The sequence below is a fragment of the Aulostomus chinensis genome, chromosome 5, assembly GCF_037954235.1.
Source record: "Aulostomus chinensis isolate RoL2024-O1b breed Wild chromosome 5, RoL_Achi_v1.0, whole genome shotgun sequence".
Lineage (NCBI taxonomy): Eukaryota > Metazoa > Chordata > Actinopteri > Syngnathiformes > Aulostomidae > Aulostomus > Aulostomus chinensis.
In genome coordinates this window covers 19,395,626-19,408,125 of record NC_141324.1, presented here as the reverse complement: position 1 = coordinate 19,408,125, position 12,500 = coordinate 19,395,626, and the positions used below count along the sequence as shown (strand labels likewise).

At 43.1% G+C, this 12,500-nt stretch overlaps 1 long non-coding RNA gene across 1 annotated transcript in view; it reads right to left on the bottom strand.

The window, feature by feature from the left end:
- LOC147261623 (uncharacterized) overlaps positions 1-12,500 on the bottom strand; it is a 204,869-nt gene that overhangs the window by 153,437 nt on the left and 38,932 nt on the right. Inside the window, exon 3 of the long non-coding RNA XR_015116118.1 lies at positions 4,228-4,382. This is a non-coding gene — a long non-coding RNA (uncharacterized LOC147261623). The remainder of the gene's footprint in view (positions 1-4,227; positions 4,383-12,500) is intronic.

Genomic DNA, 12,500 nt, shown 5'->3' with positions numbered 1-12,500 from the left:
TCATATCACAGATAATCTTATTGTCCGTTATTACAGCTCATTGTGTGCATGAGGGATTGCAAAATCATTACCGTGCAACATCTGCTAAATATTTCTCTTTATATATCTGTTTCGCTCTCTGGTTTTCTTTTGAATATCTATCTTAAATGTAGCTCTCCTTTTTTTTTTTGTCTTTGCGCACACACACATTAACACACACACACTAACACACACACACACACACACACACACACACACACAAATGAGGGATCTGAGCAGAATGGTAATCTGTGCAGCTGATGAGCATGTTCAGACGGAACAACACGCGGGTGGATCACCGGCCATCTATCATCATTGCTGGACTAATGGGCACAACCTTATCAAGGATGACATTCATGTTTACACATTGGAAATTACCTTGGATGAATATCTGATCTGGCTTCCTCTGGTGTATTACTCCACATGCTTCAGTGATAATAAAGTGTTTCTATTATAGATTACATCAGAGAAAGCATTTTCTAAACCTACGGTGCAATGTTATTAAAAAAAAGGGAAGCGAGAGAACACAGTGCATCATTGAAAGGCACTTGCATGTAAAGTCTTGCATAAATAAATAAATAAATAAACCTTTAGTGTAGCGACAAGCATTACCCAAACAGTCGGTGTTAGTTAGGGATTAAAGTTTCTCCATATGGTTTACAATTAACCATATGGAGACGCCCACACACTCCTGAAGGCTATCACGTCACTCAGATTGTTGACGCTAATGATGCAGCGTTGATTACGTTGTCCTAAATCACATGATTAAAATGATCCCTTCTCCTACAATAACTGGGTGCATTAGTGAACACCGTGATTGGACATCAAGCACTGGGCTCCGACTATTATCTAAATGGTGTAATTGATGTGAAAATATGGGCTTTATTCCATCGGCAACCCTGCAGTGCTTGGCAGCAGAGAGCTATTGTCCCTGAAGCACTTGACTTGAATCTTCCTCTGAGGCTCCACCATATGAAGAAGAGAGGAGGACGGGGGCCCTTCAGCGGAGGCACTCCTCTCTCTCCCTCTCTTTTTTGCCAGTACCAGCTCTCTGCATCTTCTACAGACTGTATTAAGGTGGACACATTTCTTTGTGTTCCAGATACCGCGCTAGCTGCCAGGACTAGCAGAGAATGATTGGCTAAGACAAAAGGATGCTTTGAATGTGTGTGTGTGTGTGTGTGTGTGTGTGTGTGTGTGTGTGTGTGTGTGTGTGTGTGTGGGTAGGAAGCACGACCAAAACCAATAGGAGCTCCTCTTACTCGAGAGGACACCCACAGACTCCGGTGGGAGATGTTCTGACTGAGCTGCCTACAAAGCTGGAGGTGGAGGGAAAGTGAAAAAAAAACAAAAAAGCCAGAGGGGGGAAAAAAAAGAATCGCCCAATCTACAAAGAACAAACTGTGGGAGACTAGGCGTTAAAGAAGCTGCTCATATCCTGCTTAGTTCCTCTAAATAACCCAATTTAGACAACGTTACACAGCACAAGGGAATTGGACGGTTGCAGGTCCCTGCAGGCAAATTAGTGAGACACGTGTACCTGTGTGGATGGTTCAGAACGGAGAGAATGCAGAAACACCACTGTTTGGTATGAACGTGAGTGTTTTCACTCACTGTCACCGCTCCCACCAAGTGAAGAGAATAAAACCTTTCCCCTGAACTTGAACTGCTATACTGACACACACACACACACACAATATATATACTGTATATATATATAGACAGGGAGAGAGAGAGAGAGAGAGAGAGAGAGAGAGAGAGAGAGAGAGAGAGAGAGAGAGAGAGAGAGTGCAAAATCTATAACATACACAACATATTGACATAAAAATTACAAGAAGTAATTTTACAGCATAAATACAAATATAAAGCAGTAGAGAAGTCCACAGGTGGATTTAAGGGTGTAAACACTCTGCTGGTCTAGAACCATAGACAGGAACAGAACATAACCTTGTATTTACAATAGGATGTGGTTGTGAGCACTCCCTTCTTGCTTTATGGGGACATTAATATTGCAGCTCTCTCAAAACCCTTATGTTCTCCTACAGGTGAGCAGGGAGGTGAGACGGCACTGACCCACTTCAGTAATGAGGAACAATGAGATCCGTCTGAAAGCAAGCGAGGGAAGTGGTTTGACCATCCCTTATGAGCAGTCCATATTTTATTCATATGGATATTAACAGTGTGCCGGAGAGAGGATAAAGACAATGATTAATATAAATATGGTGACAAAGGAAGTGTCTCTAAAACGCTTCACCAATTTGTGCTCCTCAGAAACACCTTTATGGGAAAGACCCCAAAAAAAGCTGGTGATCAGTTTGGCCTCATTGGTCTTTGGATCCCAGTGAGTAATGTTTTATACACACACACACACACACCGCAGGAAGTGGTACCACCGATTAGAGCGCCATTATTTTGAACACAGGGGGAGGTTCAGGTCTGGACTGAGCCAGATTTATGAGGTTAAGGGGGGGCCCACGCACCAGTGACCTGCCCCTACAAGTTACTGGATGCACACAATGAGCCTCAGTGGCCCTGCACTGATGGATCAGGAGGATTGTGAAAAAGCTCTGCCAGACAAACCAGCTTTTTCATATGCCTGTCACCCAAACTGGGTAAGTGGGAGGAGAGGGAGCTGAGCGCGCACTGCAGGAACGTTGCCGGGAACATTTGGAGAAATATAATTGGGACGTGGTACAGTATTCCTGAGCCTTATTTTAATTACACATAGAGGGAACAGATTGGATTAGAATCTTGCCAAGGAGCTGACCCAGAACTGTCCGCTGAATACAGGCGCGTATGCATATAAGACTAGAATAAATGATGTACAGACACACATGCTTCACAGACGCAGCAGCTTCACAACATCCCTCTCTTTGAGACAGTCAACAGGCCCCGGAAGGAACTCTGTGAAAGTAGTTCATCTAGAAATGATGGCGGGATTCTATAGTTTATGTAGAGAGGCATTCACTGAATAACCGCTAACGTGCCGTCATTAGCTCTTTACCCCCCCCCCCAACCCAAAAGTTTCATTTAAACCTGGTCAGATTGTTTCCCAGTCACTTTCCTTTTATTGCCTTCAAAATACAAAATTCTGAACATAAAAATAAATTCCATCACATCAACTCTAAAGGGAACATTTGATTTGCTCTCTGTTCCTCAAGAGACGGCGGTGAGGGACTAGCGTGGCGCCCGATCCGCTGCAGTGTCTCTCACCCGGATGGGTTTGCGATGGATGAAATGCTTTCTCACGAGGCTGTTAAAAATGACTGAACTTCTGTTATCACGACTTGAGTATGACTATGATTCTCAACGTCAGTGTCACAGGTCTCCGAGCTCCTAGAACGACTGGAAAAGACAAAGACTGAACTCCAGAGAAAAGTGGATGTTTATTAAAAGTCTAGTTTGTCTCATCTTTGCATTTGGCCTCCAGAGTTTGTGATCATCAGTGAGCGTTTCGCCCTTTTGCACATGCTAAGGAAGTTAGCATTTCCTTTGTTTCCCCTGTTTCTTAGGTTGGATGCCTCAACTCTCTGGTAACATGCTGCCCCCTATCTGTTCAGAGTGTGAAAAGTGAAGCACAAGCTTGTTCAGATCAGCTGCACCAACACTGTAGGGTTAATGCCAGCTTTTATTCCTAAGCACGGGCGACAGATGTGGGTCGGAGGATATTTTCAGGTTTGTCATCTGCCAGTCCTGTTCTTGTTAACATGATATGTCTGAAACACCTTCAGAGAAATGTCTTCAAATTAGGCACTGATGCCCTCTGGGACTCAAGGATGAACTGAGAAGATTTTAGAAGTCAAAGGTCACTGCGATCCACGTGATCGCAGAAGCTCAGAAACAGGAATCCTCAAATGCCAGTGAGAACTGTTGTAATGTGGTATTTGTACTTTTAATGACACACTTATTGAATGGATTTGCTTCCATCTCTGCAGACGTGACCGTTTTAGTTCAGAATTTATGAATATTATTGGTATAAACAGAGAGCGACGGAGTCAAAGTAAGCTCATGCTTTTGAAACACGTGTACTTGATCAGAAGTGACGCGTCTTTGCAGTATCATTCCAACCCAACTGGAGTGAATGTGTGGTTTGAGCTGCAGTGGAGAGAAGCCTAAGCCATATTTGTAGTGTCACACTAGACAGTGCTGCCACGCTCAGCTAGCTGCCTCCATTTAACTCCACCATACCAATTATTCATTTTTACTCACCCTGTTCCTCCTTCAGCTCCACATCCTGATATGCTGCCATTAGGGCCTTAACACAGATGCTGTCTGGTGAACTTTGCCTCCCCTCTGCATCTAATGACAGTGCTCGGGTGGCAATGGGTGTCACACGTCATTCCAGCTCCTACCAGCGACGCTCTCTGCAGGGGAGAAATGTGGTAATTACGTACAAGTAGGCAGATTCTGAAAGTGATCCAGGATGGAGGTTGTTACCTCATCAAGGTTACGCAACGTCACATTCTAACAGCTGTTTTGTTTGTTTGTTGTCACAGCTTAAAGAACAGTGTGAAGGCTTAAGTTTAATTATGACGCAGCGACAGCTATCATGTTTCTGCAAAGTTAGGAGTCAGTGTGACGGCTGCCCCGCCGCCTGCTTCTTGATATTAGAGCTGGAGTTATAATTAATGGTTCCAAAGTGCACTACTCTTCCATCTACGGACTGCAGTGTCAGAGAAACTCCGTGTCGGGCTGATCCGTTTCACCGGAGCGCCCCTCCTCTCGCCCCGTTCCAATCATTGTACACAGTGTTCTCTTCTACTCAGCAGCTTTGATCATGCTGAGATTGTTTGCTCATGCCTGTCACTGCGCTTTTTTTTCTTTTCTTTTCTCCCAATCACTGCCAACAGTGTTGTCCTGCACTCGAGTGACATGGAGAAAAAGGAAATCAACAATGGGCCTCACTTGCCAAAAGACGAAACACAGAAACGTGTACTGAGAGTTGCTAATAATGTGCAATCAAAAACAATTAAAGTGCCAGTTCGACGATGGTGAGTCTTTGCAAGCGTTTGGCAGGGAGGGTTTGTGCTATGAATATTTTTGGCATCGGTTTCAGATGCCTGTCAAGAATATGCTTTCAAAGATTCCACAGAAAAATGATGTAAACACTGATGAACTGGATGTAATAAAGATTTGGGTTTTGTTATATTACTTTATTTATCTGATATTATATTTCAAGATGGCAGGTTAATAGGATGCTTCCCCCTAATGTGTATTTTGCCCATCAAAATAAAATAAAAATGTGTTTCGAGTTCACAGAGATGCATTTTTCCCTCCCTCATCACTTCTCGCTGACTCCAGAATGCAGAAAGAGACAGACACGTTTATTTAGCTTTAAGCTGATAGCGACTGCAGCAACAAACAAAAAAACCAACAAAAAATGTAAAGATTCATAAACATTTAATCCATGTTGTCTTTATCTCAACAAAAATTCAGTAATCCACAAACACTTGGATTTGAGCGAAAACAAACAAGCAACACTTCCAGCAAGAAAAAAAACACCACATTTCTGAGTACTTAACAGACCAAACACATATTTGGGATCAAGTATCACTTTGAAGTAAACAAGCGCGACGAGAATTTAGTTTATACTTTCCAAACTACACCTACTCTCGTGTGCCTGCGCAATGGTAAGTGCCTGTTTTATAAGCAGGTTAAGTACACATCAGCAGCAATCTTCCTTTCAGAGGTCCTCTCCTAATGTTCCAGTCAAGGCAGCGGCTCAAGATACATTTGCTCTCAGGAGATTTCTCTATGTCATCCTACAGAAATGCTTCTACCGCTGCTGTTGCCAAGCACCTTCCTTAATCCAAGTTCACGGTCACTCTGCGTGCACATTCTGAGAAAAATACCAAAGCTGTTGCAGCAGACGGTGTGAAGGAGAGAGACAGAAAGGTCATATTGACTCCTCGGCTAATCTCCATCCTCTCCGGTCAAGTATACATGGTGACAAACAAATGAGCTCCTCGAAAATACATTAACAACGTAAATAAATTGTCTGTCGTTGCATCTCGGGAGTCACTGTAACCTCACACACGCACACACACACACACACACACACACACACACACACACACACACACACACACACGTTTCTCCTTTATATCCCAGTGGGCGATCTCTCCATTAGCCTGGTGATTCTGAGACTGATGAGTCTATCACAGGTGACAGTGACAAGGGGGTCCCTCATTAGACCTGATATACAACCAACATGGGCACAGTTGGGCACTTCAAAAGAATTCCTACTTGTCCTTTTTGCGACTTAAATTATTCACATAATGACACGATGCAGGGTCGGTTAGTAAACTCCGTACTTCCAAGGATAATAATTGAATTATGAAGATTTACATAAGAGGCCAGTGTGGAGGAGAGAGAGGGGATATGATCATGACTGTATTTCCATTATAACCAGCTGAGAGTACGATTTTTCATTATCTTTAAATAAGGCCTTTATTTCATCCTGTTGCATCTACAGGAGCCCAGAAGGCACCAACCACCACCTTCCTGCTTGCGTCCTGAGTCACTTTGTCACTGGGCTGTTTGTTGTTGGATGCATTTGCACAGCAGCCTTATTGTTTACACCAGCTGATGAAGGGAAACTGACCGTCATGGCGACGACAGCAACAGACATCACAGCAGAATTTATGAGGACACACACACACGCGCGCACGCACGCGCGCACACACACACACACACAGATGAGGGAACAAGCCATGAGGGAAACGAGCTGAATCATGACAACAGAGACGGATACAGAAAAGCTATGTCCCTGTACCAAACTCCATTCACATAACGGGCATTTTAAAGACAGTTAAACCTGCTGATTTGAGGACAGGTGTGACAAAACAAGAAATCATAGTTTTAATCAAAATTCTATTCTAGTTATTTCAGCATCATTTGTATGGGTTTACTGCAGTTGAACCAAAGTTAAAGTCCAAGTCAGAGGCAGCACAAGCAGCTAGTCAAGGTGAAGGGTTCCTCTCCTAATGTCTGGATGAAGGAGGATTTCCTCTGTCCTGATTTCACTGTGGGCACCAGTTACATTTTTTTCAGATTCTTAATAATTCATCGCTGTTGGCTAAAAATGTTGTGTTGGGAGAAGTTTGAAAAATGTAGGCTCCTAAGTGCATTTAATCTTACTATACCTTATAATTAATGAAAATATGATTATCTGACAGTGTAGCGAGGTGAGAAAATCCATATTAGAGAAATAAACACCACATGACATCACCCCTGCAGCGCGTTCTAGCCCCACACAGCTGGCTCTACAACTTCGTCTGGTGAAACACAAAGTTAGCTGTGGCAACTCTTCACCTACGGACACTCAGCTCACCGAACAGTTCATTTTCAAAACAATATTCAATACGTAGTCACTCTTATCTCTGGCAATTAATTAATATACCAGGAAATGTTACACAAACCTTGGCGGAGGACTGCGCTCTGCAAGTGCACCTCTATTTCCTCAGATACACTTCAGGTCCGTTCTGCTTTTATATTACAGATTACAGCCAAAAACCTAAGAACAGGAAACAGCGTATCTAAAAGCTAGACAATCAATCATATTTCTGCTAAATAATTGTGTGCGTATTTATGTGTGTGTGTGTGTGTGTGTGTGTGTGTGTGTGTGTGTGTGTGTGTGTGTGTGTGTGTGTGTTGAGTTGTGTATCAGGAAGAATCTGGCACCGATCACATGGCTGCTCTGCCAGTCCTACTTTCACGGTTTGCTTGCTGCCAGAGTCGTCAAACACGCCATGTGTTCCAATTGTTCTCAGTGTGCAGCCACTGAACACAATGAGCAAAGTGAAAAGGAGGAGAAATTGTGTGGTCAACACATTATCCTGTTTGTCTATCTTTGTGTAGCCAAGCAGCTTAAAGTATACGTATAGAGAAAATGTATGGTAGAGTGTACTGATTATCCATCTATCTCTGTCTCTTCTGTTGGCTGCAGCATTGTGCTGACCTGATGCTTCTCTCTCTCTGCCGCATAGAGACCCAGTCCAGATAAACAGCAACTCTCTTCCACTTCACTGGAGCCACATTTAAATTAAATGGTTAATGTTTAAAAGAACTCGCTGGAGTTTCTTGCCTGCAGGAATCCTGAGAAGCTCACAGGCTCAGCTTAACTTCTCTTAGGGCGATTACTTTTCTTGTTTTCACTCGGATTGATTTTTTTACTCAGCAGAGACACGACTACTGGCCTTTCCTCCGTGTGGCACACGCTCGATTTGGAATTGTGAATGAAACAAAGAGCAAAACAACAACAACAAAAAATTGTCACAGTTTGGCCAGCTAATATAATTTTGATGTGATATGATGTGCTCATGCTTTCCAGCCAAAACAGTTTTAATGAAATCTGTCCACAGGTGACTAAATCTACCCTGCAGCCACTCTAAATCTCACCACTTAACATACTGTTTACACCTGTGTAAAAATCAAAGAGTAAAAATGTGTTTTTTTTCTTTTTCTCTTTGACGTGTGGGCTCTCGTGCATGGCTTCAGTGTGATAATGTGTAAATCCAAGCTAAGATAAGTGGATCACAGGCGGCGCTCGATGAGCCGCTATATACTGTCCCCGTAAACCTGCACAGAATGACATTTTCCAGAAAACGAAGGCGTATATGGCGAAGCAGTCAGGTCATGCATCTGTCGATTACTTTATGTGCCTGCCTGAACAGTGTGTAGGTGCTGTTGTGTAGAAGTGTATGCATAATGATTGTGTCTGTCTCTGGCTACTCAGCGGAGATCAGCAGAGCGCCACGGGGGAAATAAACAGGAGCAGCTCAGCAGGATGGGCCTAATTAAACACAGCTCCTTAACACTGCGGCCAGCAAACCACTGCAACTCAGATGAGTCTAGACCTGACTGGCCTCACCAAAAACCTGCCAGCGCCAGAGTCACAGGAGGAGAGGAGACGGTGGACGTGGCCTGCAGAAGGTGCAGCAGCTGTAATGGATAAGTACAGCAATGGAGTCCTCTGGAGGACCGACGGACTGAGATTCCTCCTCTACAGGTAGGAAACGATTTCAGATGGGACGAAAGAGGTCTTTTTTGGGGGCGGGGGGGCAGATACAGCAGATGTAGCTTTGAATGTATTATTTTGTATAACTTTGGAGAGGGGCTGCACGGTGGTGCAGTGGTCAGCACTGTGGCCTCACAGCAAGAAGGTTCTGGGTTCGAGTCCCGGCTCCATCACAGGATCTTTCTGTGTGGAGTCTCCATGTTCTCCCTGTTCCTGTGTGGGTTCTCTCTGGTACTCCAGCTTCCTCCCACAGTCCAAAGACATCAAGAGGGGACGAGGCTGATTGATACTCTAAATTGACCGTAGGTGTGACTGTGAGTGTGAATGGTTGTCTGTCTCTATGTGTTGGTCCTGTGATGGACTGGTGACCTGTCCAGGGTGAACCCCGCCTCTCGCTCGTAGATGCTGGGATAGGCCCCCCCCCCTGCGACCCTCACTAGTAAGGAATAAGCGGAAGACGACGATGGAACTTTGGAGAGTTTTCTGAAGTTGAATAAGTTGACTTAGTGACAGTAACAGTTCAAATCCACAGAGGTTTCCATGTAGTTTTAATACAACTGGAGTTCCCAAATTTACTAAAACAGCTGAATAATAATAATAATAATAATAACATAGTTTTTATCGCTAAAGTCAAAGCATTTCTGGATTACAGAGCAGTAGACGTGGATTTTACTCTATGTTCTACTCTTGAGTTTGTAAACTGACATTTTTTGACAGTTTTGTTGCTGTTAGCTGTCGGTCTCCATTAGCTTCAAGCTGAATGACTCTGTCTGACTTGTGTGGACACAAAGACGTGATGCAGGAGGAAAAAAAATGTCTTCGTGAGCTCAAGACAACTATTTGTGACCTTTTGTACTTGAAAGGCAAAATATACATCTTGGGAGTGATGTATCGCTCTAATGGGAAATTATGGTACTTTTCAACCTGGCCCTTTTTTCTTGTTTGGTTTGACATGGTCATTAGGAACTAAAATATTTAAACTGCTCCAATATTTAACAAGACTGTTATGACCTGCAATCTGGCAATTGTCAGAATAAGAGCCTGAGCCCGTCAGTGGTTAAACAAGCTCTTTCACTAGATGGACTTTGACGAGGGTATTTTTTCGACGTGCCAGTTACAGTTGTCAAGGATGCAGTCATTTTGTTCTCACGTGTTACTTCAAAATGTATAATTTTTTTTAGTCCTTATCTATTGTAAACACATAGGAAAAAAAAATTGGCTAGGAGACAAAGTCCAAATTTTCCTTCAAGTTTAAGTACACATAATTACTCCAAACTCAGCTGTACTCTACACTTACTGATAAATGTTGTTGCAGCTTCTTTTAAATGTTCGCAGTATAGAATTTAAGACATTGAAGTTTTACGCGTAAATCCAAACCATCAAATTATCTTAAAATTAAAACGATTAAGTTCATTTGTGGTATAAAAAATATAATATTCACCTCTAAAACGTAGCTGAGATGTATAAAGTAGAGGAAAATTGGAATAAAGCAACGTATATCTAAATAATAACTGAGCCCAGTCCATGAGATAGCGTGTTTCCCATCACCCTAAAGTCCAAGAATTCCCTATTTCCTTTCCAATATAGTATGTAGCCAGTAAAAGGCTATTATAGCTGACAAAGCTGTTATATGGTGTAAGTCCCATTTGCAGTGCAGCAGAGTTTGTGTTAGACGTCATGAAACTGGAAGAGATGTTTCACAGGCTCCTTTCTCCCACCGGTCGATGAGCAGAGAAATGTTCAGCAGAAATGAAATATCATAGCTGCCCTCGTGTGATTTACTATTCCAGCCCGCAGTCAGAGCTGTTCCTGACTGCGTCTTTTAAGGTCTCACAGGAAATTACGACAAGCTTTTGTGAACGCTTGTGTGAAGGTGTGAATTGGATGATTGAGAGTGAGCCAAGTCTGACCTTAGTTCTAATGCAGTATTTCTGCAGCAGCGGACCTAGAAGCACTGACTCAGGTTTCAGTCCCTCTCTGAGCTTTATTGGACAGTACATAACGCTGGACGACAGCCGGGGATGTTAGCCAGACAGAATAACACGCAGCATAACGTTTGAATCAGAGCGAAACCCACAACACACCCTGGCGTGTACCTCAATCATCTGATCTACTCAGCGCTGAATTTGCCTTTTCTAACCTTGTATGTTTCATTTGACCTTTTGACTCTCACGGCGTCACTTAAAATAAGCAGCTCCATTTCTAGTGCTATTCTTAAACCACTTCTAGTGCCAGACAGAGAGGGAGATGAAGGAAGCTCATTCCCAGTGTGATGTTTATCTGACATTTTCCGCTGGCCTGTGACTCAGTGGGCTGTGATTGCTAGCAGAACATATCAGGCTGGCAGGGGCTCTTCCCAGTGTTGGCTATAGGGCACCACTTACTGTACGCTGCATTCCAGCATCCACACTCACAAGGTAATGACTAAACATCCCAATATTAGCAACACCTTTGCACTCCATGTCCTGTATTTGAATCCTGTGGATTTGTCGGCGTATCTGCAGCTGTGCTTTTATAGAGACGCTGTCTTGTAGGGGTAGTATCATCATTATTATCATAATTATTATTTTTGTTGATTCACTGAGTAAGAAATGAATTTACCTTATCAGACCGCAGCATTTGCTATGTAGAACAGGAGATAAGGCAGGGCTCTTCAGGTGAATCACTGACTGGCTTCCCAGCTGATAAAATCAGTATTATATGTCAAAACTAAACCAACCTTATATTTAGCTTTCTGAGGGGGTTTTTCTTCGGATTTTATGCATCACTTTGAGTGTCTGTATTTCTTGAAAACTGGGTGAACTTAAAATCATCATAACTAGCCTTCATATTGTGAAACTTTTTTCTCTTCTTTACTAACAATTGCATATGTCAATAATTGAATCTACATTCTTTATCGGGTATAGAAGTGGGGGAGAACAGTCGAGAGGGCAGTCTAGTTGGCCCACTTTAATTTGTCGTGAGTTTCACTTGTAAAGAACCTGGCTTGGTTTTGAGTTAGAGGAGTTTAGCGTTATTCCACTGACAAATGAAAAACTGTAACATGAATGTCCTTGTATGCTGCTGATGTGATCTGTAGCAGTTTCACCTTGGAAGGCAACAGCAAGGCCCTCTGCGCTCATATATAATGGAGGAAATGGAAACTATTTTTTACGTCAAATGCTACTGCCACCATACAGAGACACGTACTTACAGTCGTAACAGGGCTGCTGCTGCTGCTGCACAACGCACAACTGTGTAACTGTCACAGCTCTAACACTGGGAGTACCCTTCCCACTACATGTGGCAGTGATCATTATCGAGGCAAAAAACACTGACCACTGAATAATTTCTAAATATTCAAATTACAAATAAAGGGATGGGAAGGTTAGCGGTTTGATTCCTGAGAACCTGTGTAAATGCTGATACCTCCAGACGTGCAGGAGGGCAGCGTCCGCCCGCCGGTGTGAGCGAGAGAGTGAAC